Source organism: Sapajus apella, unplaced genomic scaffold, assembly GCF_009761245.1.
Source record: "Sapajus apella isolate SASKATOON/1434 unplaced genomic scaffold, GSC_monkey_1.0 scaffold66, whole genome shotgun sequence".
In the NCBI taxonomy this organism is placed as follows: Eukaryota; Metazoa; Chordata; class Mammalia; order Primates; family Cebidae; genus Sapajus; species Sapajus apella.
Window position 1 is genome coordinate 4073049 of NW_022437006.1, and position 19756 is coordinate 4092804.

General features: G+C 36.5%; 1 protein-coding gene and 1 long non-coding RNA gene across 3 annotated transcripts in view; both read right to left on the reverse strand.

Moving 5' to 3' along the window:
• The window catches only part of SLC2A13 (solute carrier family 2 member 13), a 351790-nt gene that overhangs the window by 205402 nt on the left and 126632 nt on the right, over positions 1-19756 (reverse strand). The window lies entirely within an intron of this gene.
• Positions 1647-18024, reverse strand: LOC116530299. The gene is made up of 3 exons (XR_004259930.1): positions 14748-18024; positions 2805-2808; positions 1647-1657 (listed from the first exon to the last, which is right to left on the reverse strand). It is a non-coding gene; the product is annotated as an uncharacterized LOC116530299 (long non-coding RNA).

The window sequence follows — 19756 nt, forward strand, 5'->3', positions numbered from 1 at the left end:
CTTAAAAAAAATTTATTTTATTTTACTTTAAGTTCCGGGATACACGTGCAGGACGTGCAGGCTTGTTACACAGGTAAACGTGTGCCATGGTGGTTTGCTGCACCTATCAACCCATCACCTAGGCATTAAGCCCCACATGCGTTAGCTATTTATCCTGATGCTTTCCCTTTCCCTGGCCCCTTGACACGCCCCAGTATGTGTCCATGTAATTTTCTCCCTGTGTCCATATAATTTTCTGAAATAGCTATATTCTTAGCGTTAATATTGTCTATAGACAAAGCCACTTTTAAATGAAAGGACAGACACCCTTGACTGATGGTATTCTGACAGTATTTTCACAACACGCTGTTGTTCTTAGTGATATAATAAAGTTTTCTCACCTACCCCGTTTTTCAACACATATAAAAGAACATACATGACTTGCATCTGCTAAAGACTACACAACCATAAGCAGTGTTGAATAGCATAATTTCTCCAAATCAGGGACATGCAGGATTGACTCCATCTTGGCTATTTAGAAGCTGTATGATATTGCGCAGGTTCCTTACCTTCTCTGAGCTCCATGTGCTTCATATGTAGTGACACCTATTTCATAGGTATTTTCATAATTAAAGGTGGAAATGCATGAGAAGTATATCCCACATTAACTCAACTACTGATGCTATGATTTCATCCGTAAGCTCTCTAGTAGAATTTTTCCATAGCTGAATACAATTTCCAAGTTTTACATTAAAAACAGCCAGTAAATTGTATAGGTTTTCCTTCTCTATAATCAAATAAACAACTGCCCTTCACATCTAAGATTCCGCAAAATATTTCAAATAGCTTCACCAACATAAAGAATAAATGGATTGTATACTTACAACTTCTTTTCTTCATAGTTAAAACTCCAACATAGATTACTAGTAATCCACTAGGGATAAATCAGTAAGACCTAGATCACAGGCTCCCATAATAAATGACAGTTCTATCAATTTCAATGATATATACTGCCAAACTATTCATACAACTACAGATAAATCAGAAGTATTTCATTCTCCTGCCTTCATTTGAGATCACATGTAGACTCCCAAGAAATCAAGTATTCTTGAATCTATTAGATCAGAGCATTTTGACATGACCTATGCTACTAAAGATTAATCGCTTGCTTGGTTAAATAAGCTGTATTCATATAGATATGTAAGTTTTATATGGATATTGAGTAATATTCTATTAGCATGTTCCTTTTTTACATTTAGACATTCAACAAATAAGTACCAATGAGAATGAAGGTTGAAAACTGACCATGCATGATTCATGCTATACTGGCTTTACATATAATAGTTATCATAAATAAAAATATCAAAAAAATAAACATCAGCCTGAATTAAATGGTCTATGCTCTTCCATTGGGGCAGAGTATCTCTAAAAAAAATTGCTGTTGTCCCCCAGATTCTGGAAGTATGATTACTGCAAATGTCTGGGGGTACCTTGAAATAAAACATCTTAAAAGAAACAGACGTTTTCTGTCAGCATCATTCTCAGAAAATCACAACTATTCTAAAAATATCCAGGAACTATATATAAATGAACTGAATATATGAGCCAGTAATGTATTCTCTAATTTCAAAGTAGTTCTTGTCCCATCCTTAACTTTCTTTTCCTACTTTTCTATTACCTGTACCACTAAAAAAGGAAAAGAAAAACCACTGTCTTTTACATTTTAAAAAATTCAGTGGTCATCATTAAGTGAAGAGTAAGAGTAAAGGTGTCTATAAAAGGGTAGTGCTAAGTTTTCCAAAATGTGGTAGGAAGTAAAGCATTACGTTCATGCAAAAGAAGAGTTAATTCAAAGTATGGATTTTCCAGTCTCTCATCTTTCACCTACTTAAAAAGGTACCATTCCTAAAATAGATAAGAAGCATAAATGCTTATGGAAGAATGTAAATGCTGTGGGAAAAGGAAAAGGACATATAACCAGATCTTCCATTTGTTTAGCTATGCTAGGACACTTGAGATTTAAGGTATTTTCACCATGCTGTGAACATAACCGACAGAGCCTTCAAGGTAGGTACTTACAAGAATATGGTCACCATATGCAAGAGTATTGGTACACAGGGTCCTGGAGATCATAAGGTGAATGCCGGATCTTAGGATCTATTTTTCTCACAAAGACAATCTCATAATATTCTATAGTATAGCATATAAATAGAAAAAAAATCTCTCTTCTTAGGGCTGATCTACACACAGGCTATCTTGGGCAATTAAGCTGTTTCCATCAAAGCTATGAGAGGCTGCTGAACCTGCTTTCAGTTAGTAAAGATTGCCAGCCACCTCTGAGAACCTTAGCCAGAAGGCTGATCTACACACCAAATATGAATCAAAATCTAGATTTCTATAGAAAAAAAATAATTAGATAAGCCATTTAGTCTTCTTGTCTTATTTTACAAATTTTCAGGAAAAACTGTCCAATAAAATAATCCGATACATATAATGTATTTCCCAAGTAAATACAACTTAACATAAAAGATATCAGCTAACTAGCATAAACAGTTTCATTTATTCCTGAAAGATCTGTTAAGAGCATCATAATCCCAATACAATTCCTTTAATTTTCTTTGTCCCAAAGCATTTTATGGCCTAAAGCAGTTCATAACTAAACAGCCCCTTATGAGATCAATACCAAAAATAAATTATTATTGAAAAGCAAGTTTATGGACATTATTAAGCTAGTACATTAGTTTTAATTTTATAGTGCTATTGGATTTCTATGAAGGATTGATGTTTTTATTGCTGAAAACGTTTTAAGGTTTTCTGTTAAAGACTCATCTTGTTACTTTTAGCAAAACTGAAGAGTACAAAATCAGACAACACAGTGAAAGAGACTGAGTAATCTGAATAAGTTCAAATAAATTTTAAAAACTACTCACAGGCCGGGCGCGGTGGCTCAAGCCTGTAATCCCAGCACTTTGGGAGGCCGAGGCGGGTGGATCACGAGGTCAAGAGATCGAGACCATCCTGGTCAACATAGTGAAACCCCGTCTCTACTAAAATGACAAAAAATTAGCTGGGCATGGTGGCACATGCCTGTAGTCCCAGCTACTCAGGAGGCTGGGGCAGGAGAATTGCCTGAACCCAGGAGGCACAGGTTGCGGTGAGCCGAGATCGCGCCATTGCACTCCAGCCAGGGTAACAAGAGCAAAACTCCGTCTCAAAAAAAAACAAAAAAAAAAACTACTCACAAATCTGGCTTAGAATAAAGTAATCTAATTTACACAACAAGAGACAAAAATAAGACTTTAAAAATAAATTTCACAGATTTCTACTTACATATCCAGTGATATACACTAGTGAGGGGCTTTGCTTTGTAAAAGAAAATGTTTAGGTTCATTCATGTATTATAAAGATTAGTTCAGGAGTGGGGAGTGGGGAAAAAAAAAGGATTAGTTCAGAAATTTCAGTGACCTTTTAGGATAGAGTATAATTTTCAGAGTTTTTAGCCTATGAGGGTAATTTCCTTCAGGATCATAACCGTATTTGATTTGAAGGCAAACCTGTGATGTATCACTCTGTCTGAAACACAATCACTGAATCAAATTCCATAAAATACCACTACATTAAAAGGAATGTAATGGAAAAACTAAAGCTCTTAAAGAACATTTAGGAATTATTAATATTATCAATTTTGAGCAACTGGCATATCCCTGAGTGCTCAGATTTAAACAAAACTTGGACATGAGAGACCTGCTAGCATAGTACTACACCTATGTGATGCAGGGCTTGCCTGTCCACAAAGAGGTCATTAAAATCTTTTTCTCATATATATATATATATATTATATGTATGTGTATGTACATAGAGATGTATACACACACACACACACATAGAGAGAGAGACACAGACAGAGGTGGGGGTGTGTGTAGAAAGACAGAAGTGTGTATATGTATAAATATATAAATAAAGAGTGGGAGAGAGAGGTTTCGTAGTTACAGTCATCACACATTAAAGAATCTTCTTATCACTTGCAGACCTTTACTTCCTGAATCCCCTTTTCTGGCCCCTTCTCCACTCCAATTTTGATAAGAGAAATGAGGTACCACTGAACATATAAATACATCTGTTCCAAATTCCTGCAACAATTCTGCTCCTTCTTCCATGTTTTTAATTCACAGACACATGCCCATAAAGCTAACTGTTCTGGAAAACTGTGGCAGAATTTCAATAGAGAATGTTTAACAGGAGGAAACCACAGAATTGAGTTCCACATGCTCTACTCTAGAAATTTTATAATAGAAATCAGGAAAAATAATATTGGTATTCGATTAGCACATCCAGCAGACAGAAAATATTTGCATCCAGTGACTGCTAGTGTGAGAAGGAATACGCATACCAAGCATTCCTATTGATCATCCCTTAAGCATTGCACTAAATCCACTCTGATGGCCATAGCACATGATAGATTTTAATGCTACTTTTATGTGTTTTCCTACTGTGTATAAGGACTGGGCAAGGAGAATTCAAAAGACACAAATCCAGATGCCTTTGCTTTTAAATGTCTGTGGGTATCTAACCTTATTTTCCTTGGCATTTTGTTCTTAACTTGTGATTGTTTTTCATTAGGCTGATTCTTCTAATCTTCAAAGATGACACAAACCATAATTTTACTTGATATGTCTTGAGATGCTCTTCTAGATAAATATGGTTCTCTAGGGATGAGGTCAGTATTTGAAAATCTGCATATGGCTGTTTTATTTTGAGGCATGTCTGCAGTTACCATATGGTCAGTGGCAATCTGTGAAGGGAGTCAGGATGTGTCTATTTAAAATACTGACTGAAATTTGAGTTTCTACTTAGAAATTGCTTTGATCCAGCTACTTTTTCTGAAGGCTAAATCTTATTTTGTCTTTTAAAAATGTAGTCTTCCCACTGTACTGCAAAACTCAACTGTAAAATAAAACTTGTTTCTACCTATTTTCATTGATTAAATCTCAGTTATGCACATATAAAAAGTCTAGCATTATATTCATTAGCAAAGATGTAGACGTGATCCTAGTCTTGCTAGTCAACTTACTGACGACTTATTTAGACTATATTTTAGCATGGCCCATGATCACCGGAATATACAACTTAGACAGAAGTGAAGAAATGTCTAGCTGAATGTCTCTCAGGGATATTCTAGAACATCCTGTCCTCTGAGATCTCTTAAGACACTGAGATTCTGTGACTCTATTGAATGAAACTATTTTAGCAACATTTACATTAAAAATATATGACTCCTTATGTAAAATATAGCCATGATGTAACTGTTATGTAGGAGTATAAACAAGTATTCTATTTGAGTGAAGTATGAGGATATTATAAATTATTCCCATTCATTATTCATCAAGTTACTATAAATGTTTTAGGAAAATAGTGAAGAACCATTTTCCTAGCACTTTTCTAAAAGGTACTATTCATAAATATTCTACTTAGCCTGTTAGTATAAAGTTCATTTACTTGTTTTATATATATATATATATATACACACACACACACATATATATATATCCATTTGCCCTTTTAATGAAAGGAGGGAAGAAGAAGGGAAATAAATACATCTGTGGGAGTTGAATGGCATAAAGGAACAAGGCAAGCTAAATTATTTCTAAGAAAGCAAAGAACTGACATTTTTAAAGCCAGAAAAATGCTATCTACATAAACTCAAAAAAGTGTGTTCTAAGCATGGTATTTTGACCTGAAGAGTCTTGACTTAAATAGATTCCCTATCCACACACAGTTTCACCTCACTTGGCAAATTACCTCAAAAATCTTGAACCACTTAGAAGCCAACTGATATAAATTCCTGTAGCTTCCCACCTGTATCAGTCCATTCTTATGATGCTAATAAAGGCGTACCCGAGACTGGGTCATTTCTAAAGGAAAGAAGTTTAATTGACTCACACTTCAGCATAGCTTGGGAGCCTTAGGAAACTTAAAATCATTGCAGAAGGGAAAGCAAACACGTCCTTCTTAACATGGCAGCAGCAAGGAGACATGCAGAGTGAAGGGTGGGGTGGGGTGGGTGGGGGAGCCCCTTATTAAACCATCAGATCTCATGAAAACTCACTATCACTAGAACAACATGGAGGTAACTGCCTCCATGATTCCATTACCTCCCATTGGGTCCTTCCCAAGATGTGTGGGGATTATGGGAACTACAATTCAAGATGAACCTTGGGCAGGGACACAGCCAAACCATATCACCTCCCTTCCAACACAAAGTTTCTCAGTATTTCTGTTTGTCTTTCCCTTGTAGCTCAGCAAAAAGAGTGACTCTTTCTTCTCTGAGCACCATCTATGTTGAGCATGTTAGTCTCCCTCCTCCTCTGCAATCTTGCACATTATTATTCCCCTTCCTTGCCTGCCAATCAATCGCTCTATCTCAAGTCTACCAACCTACAATTCTGTCACCTCTGCCCTCCTTGAAAGAGGAGGTCTATACACACTTTCCCATTTCTGCCAGTCTACTTTCTAAGCCTGCCCTTTCTCATTCTATTGAAACCACTCTCAAAAGATCATTAATTAAACTCTAATTGTTCATACCAACAGTGAAGTGGTCTCTCTACATTTCATATCCTTGGTCAATTCTTTTTTAAAACACTCATTGATATCTTTTGCCTTTTCTGATACTACAGAATTTTGTTCCTCCTCTGACATTTCTTTGTTTCATTTCAGCAGCCTTTATGGGATTCTGCTCTTCTGTTACCCTTAATTAACGCAGGCCATCTCCAAGATTTTACCCTAAGTCCTTAGGTAATTCTACCACGGCCCATCTCTTTCAAATTTTACTTCCAAAATTCAATCTTTTGGTTTTAAAAAACAAACAAAACATATACACGCACACACAGTTTTCACCTCTAATTCTAATCTTTTTCTTGACCACCAAAATAATACAAGGGTCCTGATGCTTTGAGAAGTAACTTTATGAGTCACATTATTACACTGGCTATCAACACTTTTCACCACTCACACTGGGTATGCCCTATAGGAAAACTCATGTAAAAAACTATATAGATGCGAGTGCAAGTATTTTTTCCCTTGAGTGACTTTTTTTCCCCTTGTAAACAATAAGAATTATGTAAGCAACTGAATTTTCCTTTCCAGTATGGCTGAAACGAAGCTCAGACTCAAATGTGGAACAAATCTTTACCAAGTGTTTATGCCTTTATGGTCAATAATATAAATATATATTTTAGCTCTCCCCCTAGTGTTGATTTTCTCTTCAAATTTTTAACTTCTGATATCATTCGTTTTTATTTCATTTAGTTTCTATTTTATAGTATACATTTATTTACATTTTTGAATGTATCTTCCATAAGCTTCCTGAAATCATTTCGGGAATCTGACAAAATACAACTAAACAAACAATGTAGAACGGCTGTAGGTACTCAATAGTTTCAAGATCAAATTCATTAAATCACTTGTAATTATACAAATGTTTATTCCCATAGTTTAGCTTTAATGTTTTTCACCTAATAAGCATTTATTTCCATTAAGGTCTAACATTAATAAATAATTTGAAATATTAGCTTTTCTGTCAAAAAGTACAAGAAGTTTATTAACCATAACCTGTTTCCATCCTTTAAGAATTGGCATTTCTAGATGGATAAAAGGCTCTTTAATATAATTTCTCTATGACAGGGAGTAAATTCATGGTGTGCTTGTTTCTTCCCATTAACTTCTGACTCACTCTATAACAATCCATATAGTTTATATTAGGGGTTTGGCACAACATATATGCCTTCAAGAAAAATAAAAATATGTCCAGGTACAGTGGCTCACACCTGGAATACCAGTATTTTAGGAGGCCGAGGCGGGCGGATCATCTAAGGTCAAGAGTTTGAGACCAGCCTAGCCAACATGGCGAAACCCTGTCTCTATTAAAAATACAAATATTAGCTGGGCATGCTGATGTGTGCCTGTAAGTCCAGCTACTCAGGAGGCCAAGGCAGGGGAATCGCTTGAACCCGGGAGGCAGAGGTTGCAGTAAGCTGAGATCATGCCATGCACTCTAGCTTGGGGGATGGAGCGAGACTCTGTCTCAAAAAAAAAAAGTTATAGTTATATATATAAATTGATTTTGCTGCTTCGCTTCTTAGACCATCTGATAAAACATAGTTGACAGTGAAAAGATGAAGGTATAAAGTAGGCTCTTCATTGGGAACCTTTCATCCACACCTCACTGCTCAATTGTCATCTCTAAGAATCACATGGCATGAACACAGGAACAGCACTTCGAGTCAAAGTAGGGCAGGGAACAAGGGAACATAGCCCACAAAGCAAAATTCTGTTGGGAAATGATCTCCCAAGAGCCTGCTGCCCAAGGATGCAGTTTATGCAGATGATGGTTAATTAACATGACTCATCCATCATACTGCACTTGCTAATGACCTCAGTTCTTATTTCACTGAGGAAACAAGCAATTAGAAGAGAACTAATTCATCTTCCCACCAAATCTGCAATCTCCCTGTTACTTGGCCCATAGTCTCTGCCATCCAAAATGTGAAAAGGTCAACCTCTCTATGTTGGATGTTGATCATACCCTTTAAGCCTGTGGAGAACATTGCTCCTGTAATAATTATCTGTCCCTCAATCCCAATGTCAGTTACCCCTGTCTATTAGATCTTCTTCATTAGCACAGAACGTTGATGTAGCATCATCTGTAGTAAAATAAAACTGAAAAATCAAGCTTTTAAAAAACCCATATAATTTTCCAGTTCATAACTTATTCTCCTGTCCTTGTTTACAGAAAATCTAATTAAAAGTCTCTATACCTTTTATTTCTACTTCCTTGCCTCTACTGTCTCCTCAACTCCATTTTAAGCAGGCTTTCCTCTCTACCAATTCACTGAAATTGTACTTGTCAAACTCCCCAACTGCCTCCACTAAGCAGATTCAATTGATCAAGCCTCTGCCATCTCATCTAAACTAAGGGCAGCATTAGAAACAGTAGCTTTCTCCTTCTTGAAACACTCCCTTCACTGGCTTTCAGAAACTTTCTCTTGGTTTTACTTCTATATGACTGGAAGCCTCCTTTGCTGGATTCGGCTTTGCTTCCTGACATCTAAACTTTGGAATGCCCTGGAACCCAGATTTCTTCTCTTCTCCCAATATAGGGATTCCTCATGGATCTTTTCCAATCTCATGACTCCCAAATCAACACCGTCATGCCAACCTATCCTCTGAGTTCCAGTGCCACGCATCTGACTTCTTGCACATCTGCACTGAGATATACAAATGGTATCTCAAACTGTACTGGCCAGAAGAATACTCCCAATTCCTTGGCTACTCACTTCTCCTTCAGCATTCTCCCTTTCACAAATAAATCCCCCATTCACCCATCTGCTAAAGCAACTAGAGTCATCTTTCCCTCATACCTGTCTGTTAAATCTATCTATCTTGGCTGCATTTCTTCAGAGCACTTACTACTAGCAGAGATGAGTTATGGATATATTTGTTGTCTTGTTTCTCTCTCTTAGTAGGCTCTAATTTCCATGCATTTGGTTGCAATTTCCATCTGCAGAGTGGCCCATAATTTGTATATTTTTGGAAAGAGTTTTTCTACTTCAAAAACGACAACTGCTTGTGATTCGAGGCACATTTCCATACCATTCTGTCTGATCTTTTCTAGGACCAGAGTCAGTGGAAACAGCATGGGCTCTGGAACTAGACATGTCTCATTTTCGCTAAGAAATGCCCTGCCGTCCCCACCACCAGCAGCAGCAGCAGCGCTATCTTCATCATTGACAGCGTTTCAGCACTTGCTATTTTCCACAAACCATGTTGACTTATTTACATACTTTAACTCTCACAACAAATATATGAGGTTAGTGTTATCATTCCTGTTTTAGATGAAATTTATAGAGATCCCAGAACTGATAAGTACTATAACTAGAACTTAGTCAAGAATCTTACACCAAAGCTCTTCCTCTTGACCAATGTATTTGCCTGCAATCCTAGTTCAGCAGCTTGTCCAAAGTCACCCACATACATATGAGCAGCACAGAGAGGGCTCAGGCCGTATCTGACCTCAACCCATGTTCTTGCTAACCTGTTTTTAATGTCCTCATTTATAAAACAGGATGGTGACACAAACCACGATGATGCATGCATACTGCCTGGACACGGCATACACTCAGTAGCTGCTGGCTCTGGGTTCTGACATTTACAGGGACTTGACTGCATTTTTGTTAAAGCATCACATTGTTTACCAAAGTTTTCTTAGTCCCTGTAGTATCTTCTACAACTTCTGAAGCACGTCATTGAGACTCTAAATGCAAAACTACAAAATTATGATATGTTAAAATTATTAAAATATCATATCATGTAGTAATTCATACAATTCTAGACAAATGGCATGGGGTAATGATGAATATCACTGAATACCATTGCCTATAAACTATACAAGAAGGTTTACACTGTGAATTTTCAAATATAATAATCCTGCAACCCTTACATGCTTATACCTTACATTTTTCTGTAAGCCTTTTACATAATTTTTCACAGAAAACTTAGAAGCAAAATTCATTTCTATTGTCAACATGCCTTAAATTTTGAATTAATCTAATGTTTTGTGTTTAAGGCACTTTTATGTATTATAATCGGATTCTATAGCTAAATTTTTTTCCATGCAGATATCTTAAAACTCATATTAAAAAGGCATGCATTCTTTCTTTTCAATATTTTAATGTCACATGAGCAAATGCTTTTGCTAGGCCTGGAAGGGGCTGAATTACTACTCATTATGGTGATGCTTTTTAATAAATATTTTTAGTTTAGACAGACAGACATGCAACAGACAGATTTGAAGGGCAAATTTCACTCAGAAAAAATATACACTTAATTTCTGTTAAATCCTAATTTTAAAGCCACTCCCCACCACCTGACTTAATTTTAGTTTGCTAATTTGCTATGGAATAGGCAGAAAATAATGCCAAAGGAGGGAAGTGAAAAAAAATTTGTATTTCCTAATATTAGTTCAACAAAATATTTTAACTACATGCATCCTTATAAGACTATCTAAATTCAGACATTCTGAATTCCCATAAAATACGCTCATTTAATAAGGTTTATTCAATGATGACTTAGACAGTGCCTAAATTTTTGCCATATTTGTGCCATGCCACTAAAAGGTAGTAGACATATTCTAAACTTCTCCATGGCAAGCCCCATTAATTCTAATTGAAGCTTTCCATTGCCAGCTTATCCTTGGCAGATAGAACAGTTTAGAGACTGCAGCTAAAAGTAAGATTTCCCAGAGGAAACTGAAAATAAGTTAGAAGTATTCAAGTAAGCCACCTGCCTGGAGGAAGATTTATTTATTTGATCAGAATAGTTGTCCAAACTTCAGATGACTCATGCACAAAACAGATGCAGCTCTTTAAATGCAACTATTTTTATTTCACTCTCTATTAATATGCGTCACAAATGGATGGAGCAACTCTAAGGAGCCAAAGGATGTAAATGTTCAATAATGTATACTTGCCTATGAATCTTGAGCTGTAAATAAACTCAGAATGTATTCTTAAAGTTGAAGATTCTAAATAGCTATGTGCACTAACAAACAGCAGGCTAGGAGTGCTCCATTCTAAGCTAAGTGTCCAAATATAACTGCTGCATCAAAACAGTGACATCACAATTCAGATGCGTAAAACACAGAGGCACAATTGTCATGTGGTGTCAGCTCTGCTCAGGAGTTCATCTTCTTGTCTTCTAATAGGGCTGAAAACAGACAACTCTCCCTTAGATAAGCACCTGGAGTACCCATTATGACAGCACTACAGCAAATTCAAGGCATAACTGCCCCCACCAACAACATCCAAAATTAGTGAGAACAGGCAAGTTACTTAACCTCTCTATAGGCCACCATTTTTTTAGTTACTGTCAAATACAATTCACCATCAGTACCAGGACTCTGTATGGTGGGCTTCAAGATAAATTAGACATGGTCCTTGACATCAAGAAACACAACGGTACATGGCACTTACCAAAGTAGACAATGATAAGTGCCATAAGGCTTGACTTCATGACCTGAGAGTTGAGAACAAGAGACATGCATTCTAGGTGAAGTGGACCATATATGAACACATTTGCTAATTCCATGATTCATTTGAAATTAGAATAAATAATTTTCATTAATGATGTTACTTCTGGTATTTCCCACTTGTAATAGTGTTTCAATTTTTAAATCTTCATTTTTTTTTTTTTTTAAAGACTAGGGTCTCACTGTTGCCCAGGTTGGTCTTGAACACCTGACCTCAAGCAACCTTCCTGCTTCAGCCTCCCACGTAGCTTGGATTAGAGGTCCAAAATTGCTGTTCCTGGCTATGTTTCAGTTTTTAATAATCAGTATGTCAGTATTGTGTGTGTGGAGAACCAAACTGACTTACTTTATTAAATATTTTATAGAAGATCTTTTCATCGTATACGTTCTACCTACCCAAACCAATAGTTCCACTTTTTTGGATACTTAACATCTCTTGGCACTTTCTGGCCTTATTGTTAAGATACAGAATGAAATCCACCTGTATAAAAAGTCAAGGATGTTGTCCTTCTCTAGCTCTAACCCTAGCATTGCCATCTTATGCAATGTATTAAAATGTTTTCCTAAAAATTAACTTTAAAACATACCAGGAAGGAAAGCATGAGAACACATGTACTTTAAGCTAAGTGATTTCATAGACTTTGACACCTATGGTAAAAGATAAAAGGATGAGGGGTTTGGAAAGAGGACGGTGGGCATGAGCTCACATTTATTTAGTTCCTACTAGATTCAATCTCTATATAGATTAATCTGACCTGCTCCCTGAGAGGTTTGTAATATTAATCCCACTGGGCAGTTTAGCAAGCAAAGGCTCAGAGAGATTCAGTAACTTTTCAAAGATCAAAGAACTAGTGAGTGGTAAGGTCAAAGTTTATCTGACCCCAAAGTCCTCAAAGTGTCTAATGTTCCCACATATCAAACTGTTTCTCTGATCTCTTTCAGACATTGAATTAGCAAATGAGTCAAACAGAACATTGTTGGTTGTTGCAGAGATTATTTTGTCTCGGTGTTCACTTTCTCATGAAGGAAATGCAGTAGACTGAGTTTCTCTGAAAAGAGGCACTGTCTTTTTCTATTCTCATTACATTAAGAATTGTTATTAAATAATGGGGCTGAAAAACACATCAGAATTTATAAATGCGCTTCCTTCGAAGTCATCTTGGGAGGCAGGTTACAAAATTATTTCCTTGGTGCTGTTACAGCCCAAAGTCTAACAAAATCTTTGAGAACTATCTTCAAGCCAGCTGCACACTCGGAATATCCCCAGTGGTCACAAATCTTCACCCTCTGCTAATCAAGGTAGCTTTGGGCAGTCATTCAGAGGCAAACATTATTGATAAAATGGCTTATTCAGTTGAGTGAAAGCATTTGAGATTTAAAAAAAAAAAAAAAAAAAAGGAGATGCCTAAAACATAATGAGCTGTTCCAAGTTGAGGCTCAATCCAGGGCCTTTGCTCATGGCCTTCATGCTTTCTCTGGCGTTATCAGAGATACCTTCCCTAAATGCCCACTTCCCTCCTATGTTGTTATCTTTATAACTTTTCTTAGAGGCCTGTGTATTTCACATGTGTTTTCACTAATGTCTCCCCCACTACACTGTAAGCTCTGTGAGCTCAGTGACCATGTGGCTTTCTCGCTGCAGTGTACCTGGCATCCAGAGAGAACTAACAGAAGGAAGCCTTCAATAAATTTTTGTTGAATAAGTGAATGAAACGTTTTGACTCAAAAACTGGCTCTCAAGGCAATTCTAATAAAAGTAGAAGTCTTCTGAGCAACAAATGGTAGCATCACAGAAATACAGTCCACTCCCCCGAATGGAAGAATTCCTCTTAATTGGTTAAGAAACCTACTTGTACTTTCAGAGTCACACTACCTCTTTAATGAAGTATTTATAAAATATTATAACGGGGCAACAGTAAGTGTAATCTTCCATAAGGCGTTTAATAAAAGAGAAGGAAATAGAAATAAGTTTTTCATTTAACTTTTGTTTTTACCCAATTTAAGTATAAATTCCTGGTACTAAAACTAGAATACAATATTGTGTAATATACAATAGATGAAGTAAAATTTTAGAAAAGCATTACTGCTATTAATTATGAAGGTTTAATGCAGAAGTTCTGCATTACTAATATCCAGTGAATATATTCTATTCATAATTTTCAAAAATTGCTTTAAAAAAAATCAAAGCCATTTACTTTTTTGATGACGTTACTTAAAAGGTAGTCAACAGTTTCTCTCAGTTAATTTTTTAAGTGGCTAATGTCCTTGTTGATGAAAAATGGAGACTATCCTACAGGGATTCAGAGATTTCTGTCAACATTGTTATGACTTTGTAAGTCATCATAGCCCTTAGATAGATAGCTTTTCACATGCTCATTAACTGGCAGAGATTTGCTGTCATATATCTTTACAAAGACGAAGCAATCTATGGGAGGTCACCAGGGAAATCACAAACAAGGAAGAGTTTGACAATGATTTTTATGCTCCACAAAAGCAAGAATATCATTACTAGAACACCAAACCCACCAGCTTGCTTCTGTTACCTATACTTAAGTTACTTACAGGTATGGGGGAGGGATATACACAAACAATTTTCAACTATAATAATACATGGTTAATGTTCAGAATCTGGAAAATTACAAAAAATGAAAAATAAAGGGAAAACCGCCTCCAAATCATAGGAAACCATGATGTCTGTGGTTTTGTCTCTCTTCCCAGTGCTTTGTTTTCTACTCCTCATGCTGTTTGTTTCTTAGTATCAGATAGTTCGTTAGAATTATTTTAGCTTCCCTTTATTTCTACACCTATATCTGCCTGTTTCTCTTTTCTAAAATTACCAAGTTAGCCATTATTTGCATTCTCTGATACATATTACCTCCGCTTATTTAATAAAAGTGAAATAAAATTATTCATGGGAGGTAATAATGGTTAATGAAAGTATTAATGAACTGACTAAAATGATTTATTCAGTGTATCTCTAGACAGCTTCTGTTTGAAGTATCAAAAGAGAAATGAAAGTTATAAAAGTATTTCAGAAGCTAAAAAATTAGGTTAGGAATTCAGTGCATGGAGAAGCTGTAGACCAGAAGGTTGCTTTTGGGAAAGCATAGAACAATATATTGATATAGAAAGACCTATCTAAAGCTTGAATACTAAAAGAAATGTTTACAAAACCCAGCAGTGTTCACATACCGTATAGTCTGCCCATTAAATGTCAGACTTGACATCACAGCAGCTTAATCAACAAAAATCAAACTCCAAACCTTTTCTGTTCTCTGCAGAAAGGTGGTTCTTTACCTCTTTTCATGCTACCATGTCAAACTTTCAGCAATAAGTCATTACATCAAAAATGGGGTAAAGAATTTGTCTTAGTCCATTTCAGCTGCTATAATACCATAACCTGAGTGGCTTACATACAATAAACACTTAGTTCTGGAGGCTGGGAAATCCAAAATCAAGGCTCCAGAAGGCTTACTGTGCAGTTCGGGCCTGTGTCTTGGTTCAGACAGCATCATGTAATTGTGTCCTCACATCATGGGAGGGGAGAGATCTCTCTCAGGCTTTTAAAATAAAGGCCTGGGTTCCAATTGAGAGGGTTCTGCCAGGAGCTAATCACCCCTCACCCCCCAAAGGCCCCATCTCCTAATATAAATCCTAACCTCTGGGTTAGAATTAATATTAGGAATGGGGTCATTGGGAAATGGGAGTTAGGATTAACCTAACCTTGGAGTTAGGATTTCAATGTATGAATTGGGGGGTAGGGACACAAACATTTGGCAGAATTATTTTCAAAGCATACACATTTTCTGGAGATACTGATCCATGCTTGTTTACTACACATTCACCCACCTCTACACCAGTGATTTATCTGAGCCCTCAATCCATGATGTGCTTCCTGATGCCATAAGCCAGTGCACTGTTTCTCAAACTATGGAGGAAGAACCAATTCTTTTTAGGTTCAATCTGTTGCAGATTGACACCTTTGTAAAATACAATAAAATGAATTACTGAAAATAATAAAAGGCACACAAAATACAACAATTGTAAAAACTAAATTCAACAGACATAAAATTACTGTGACTGATTGCTATAAAAGTTTCTATATGTCAGCTCTCTATTTCTGTACTTAACCCATATTTAAGCAGACTCCCTTTTTAAAAAAAAAGATTTTTTAAAAAATGTATCTTAGCAGACAAAAAAAAAAAAAAAAAAGGCAGGGAGGGGCTTTATGGACAGAAACCAGTCTGTGGACCACACTGATCAAACCAACCAATTCCAAAAAGAATAAATCTCAGGCGTATCTGCAGTGCTTGTCAACAGTCTGAGCTGGCATGAGGTTTATTTACTACAAGGCAATGAGCCTGGTCTTGGTTAAGCTCACATTTGTGCCTAGATTATGCCTATGTACTGAGCTGAGCTATCAAAAGGCATGACACTTCCTAGAGACACAAGGATATCAGCAATCGAGGGTGAGATTTAAATACCTAGAGATAATAAAATCTTAAGCTTTGATCATAAACTATAAATTTAACAACCTGGTTTCCCCTGTGGCGGCTTTTAAGCTATAACCTTTTGGTTTTAAGAAAAATGGCTTTCCCTGGACCAAGCCCCAAGTTAATCATAGCTCCAGTCAATCATATCCAAAGAAAACAAACCTACAGCTTCACACCATGGCGAGGTTGCCGTGAATGAAAGATTAAAATGTCAAACAAAATGTGGTCTCTGCCCCCAAGGATTTTAATGTAGACAGACAAATATGTCAACAAACAATGACAAAATAATGAGGTAAGTGCTGTAACTGACACATGTATAAAGATCATGATACATCTATACACTGCTGATTCCCAAATTCATATCTCCAAAGTTGCCCTGTCTCTTGAACCGAAAACTTGCTCACCAGCTGTCTACTTAATTTCTTCACTTGGAAGTCTAAAACACATCTCAAATGAAATGTGTCAAAAACAAACTCCTGATTCCCTTCCCCCAAATAATAATAACCTATTTCTCCCAAAGTCTTTCTTGATTAATAGCTACTGCATCCTTTGAGATACTCAAATAAGCAACTATGAATTTAGTAATCTAACAGCATTTAGAAGGTATCTGAGACCATGATCTTTATATATTTATATGCTGTTTCTTCTTAAAACCAAAAGGTTAGCTGAAAAGCTCCCAAAGGTCAAATTTACTTTTTATTTCACTTTTTGATAAATTACAAATACATTTTCTTATAATAAAACATAATCGAATTCCTGGAATTATCCTTTATTACTACAGTTTAATCTTTATAATATAATGCTGTCATATGCTTGTGTTTATTTGGTATTATTCTATTGAAATAATCTTGAAGCTTTTTCTAAAAATAACTTTTAAAATATCTTAGTTGTTTTTCTTACTGTAAAAGTATTACTTAATATTGTAAAACATTAAAATAAAGGCACATAAGAAAAAGAGTGAAATCCCCAATTGACCCTTCAATTCTACCTGTTAAAATCATCACTATTAATTCTTTGCCGTATTTTGAACTTAGGGAATCCCCTATTGATAAATGTTCGATGGTTTCAAGTTTTTTGCTGCTATAAACAGTATTGCAAGGAATAATCTTCTAGATGTACATACCTTCACATATATGTAGGGATAGTTCTTTTAAACAGGTTCCCAGATGCAAAAATGCTGGGACAAAAGTTTTTTAAATGTCATATTTTAATAGATATTGCCAAATTGCCTCTTTGAAATATTGTACCAATATAAGCTGCCACCAAGTAATAATGTATAAAGGTAATCATTTATTATACTTTTGGCACATTGGTATTATCAATATTTTAATCATCAACAACATAATTGTTAAAGAAACTATTGCATTGCTTTAATTTATATTACTTTAACTGGTGGAAATGAAGATCTATTAGTCAGACATGTTATGTAGTATGTGAGTTATCTTTCAAAAAAATTGCCTGTTTTTATTTAAAAAAAGGAAAAAAGGAAGGAAGGAAAGAAGGAGGAAAGGAAGGAGGGAAGGAGAAGGGAGGGCTGGAGGGAGGAAGGGATTAGGAAAGAAGGAAGGAAGGAAGGAAGGAAGGAAGGAAGGAAGGAAGGAAGGAAGGAAGGAAGGGAGGGTGGGAGGGAGGGAGGGAGGGAGGGAGGGACGGAGGGAGGAAAAAGGGAGGGAGGAAAAAGGGAGGTAGGAAGGAAGGAAGGGATTAGGAAAGAAGAAGGAAGGAAGGGAGGGAGGGAGGGAGGGAGGCAGGCAATGCTGCTAAAGAGGAAACCAAGTTGTTAACTTTATTGGGGCAAAGCTTAAGATTTTTATCATCTCTATGTATTTAAGTCAAAAAACTTTGGGTCATCTTTCATTCCTCTTCTTCTAATACCCCCGTCCAATGCAACAGTAAATACTGTTAACTCTATACCTCACCTCTTCTCACAACCCCCATAGCAATTACCTAGGCCTAGGCCACCAGCCTCTCTTTCCCAAATTATTCCAACAGTCTCCAATTTAGGGGCCAGATTCCACCATTGTTTAACTCTATCTACTCTGAGCACAGGAGGAGCCAGATTAGCCTTTTTAAACCTAAGTCTGCTGTCAGTCCTCTGCTCATAAACCTTCAGTGACTTCCCTTCTCATTCTTGACTAAAACCCTGTCCTTACAGTCCCTGCATAATCTTCTCTTCTGACCTTACCTCCTGAAACTCTCCATGCCATTCCGCTGTAGCCAACTAGCTCAGACAGCCACGTGGCTCACTCGCCACTTATTTTAGTCTTCTGAACACATGCCACCTCTCTGACTTTCCTGGACCAACCTATAAAAAAGTGCAACCCTTTTGCCTCACTATCATCAACCATCCTTTATCTGCTCATTAAGTTTTACCTTTTATCACCATTACCTGCTAACCTTTATCACCACCTTCATATGTTTATGGGTTTCCTGGTCACCTCTCCCCACTAGAAATAAAACTTGAAGCAGGCTTCCTTTCATTCATCACTCCCAAATCCTCAGTGCCCAAAATGGTACCTGGCATGTAACAGGTATGCGTTTTCTGAATGAATGAATAATCAAAGGTGGATGCCTTGCTAGCTCCGGCTGGGTTATGGAGAATTCCAGGGAAGAAGACGTACAAAACGGATGACACTGAAACTAGGTCTTGAAGAAGATTCAGGCTTTACTGACATGAAAAGGATTAAAAATATCATTGCCATATGCACAACTTTTTTTCTACAAAGTCTTGTTGCATAAGAATACACTGTAGGGAGGCAGACTTTTATGTTCTAGTTGAGAGAATCCCCAGTAAAGAAATTAATCCCCATGATCCAGAAGAGGATCAAGGCTTGGGTAAACAAAAAGAAAATTGCCACTAGTGTCAGGAAATTTTACAGATGAGAAATTACTGTAAAATACATCAAGCTCCTAAATAATGGAAATGTGTTCTTATTGATCTGTTTATGGTTGCCTCAACACTGGTTTTTTTGGGGGGGAGGGGTGGCACAAAATCACAGTTTTATTCTCCTGGAGTTTTCTCTGAGAGGACCATAGCTCTGATTTTTAACAGGAAGCCAGTGAGGAGAAAATATTATTCCAAGTCTAGGACTCCTTTCTATTATATACGGTTCTATTGTGGTATAACTACTCTAGTAACACCATGTATTCTGGAGTCATAGTTATCAAATATTACTTCCTTTTATTATATGAAGTAGTCTTA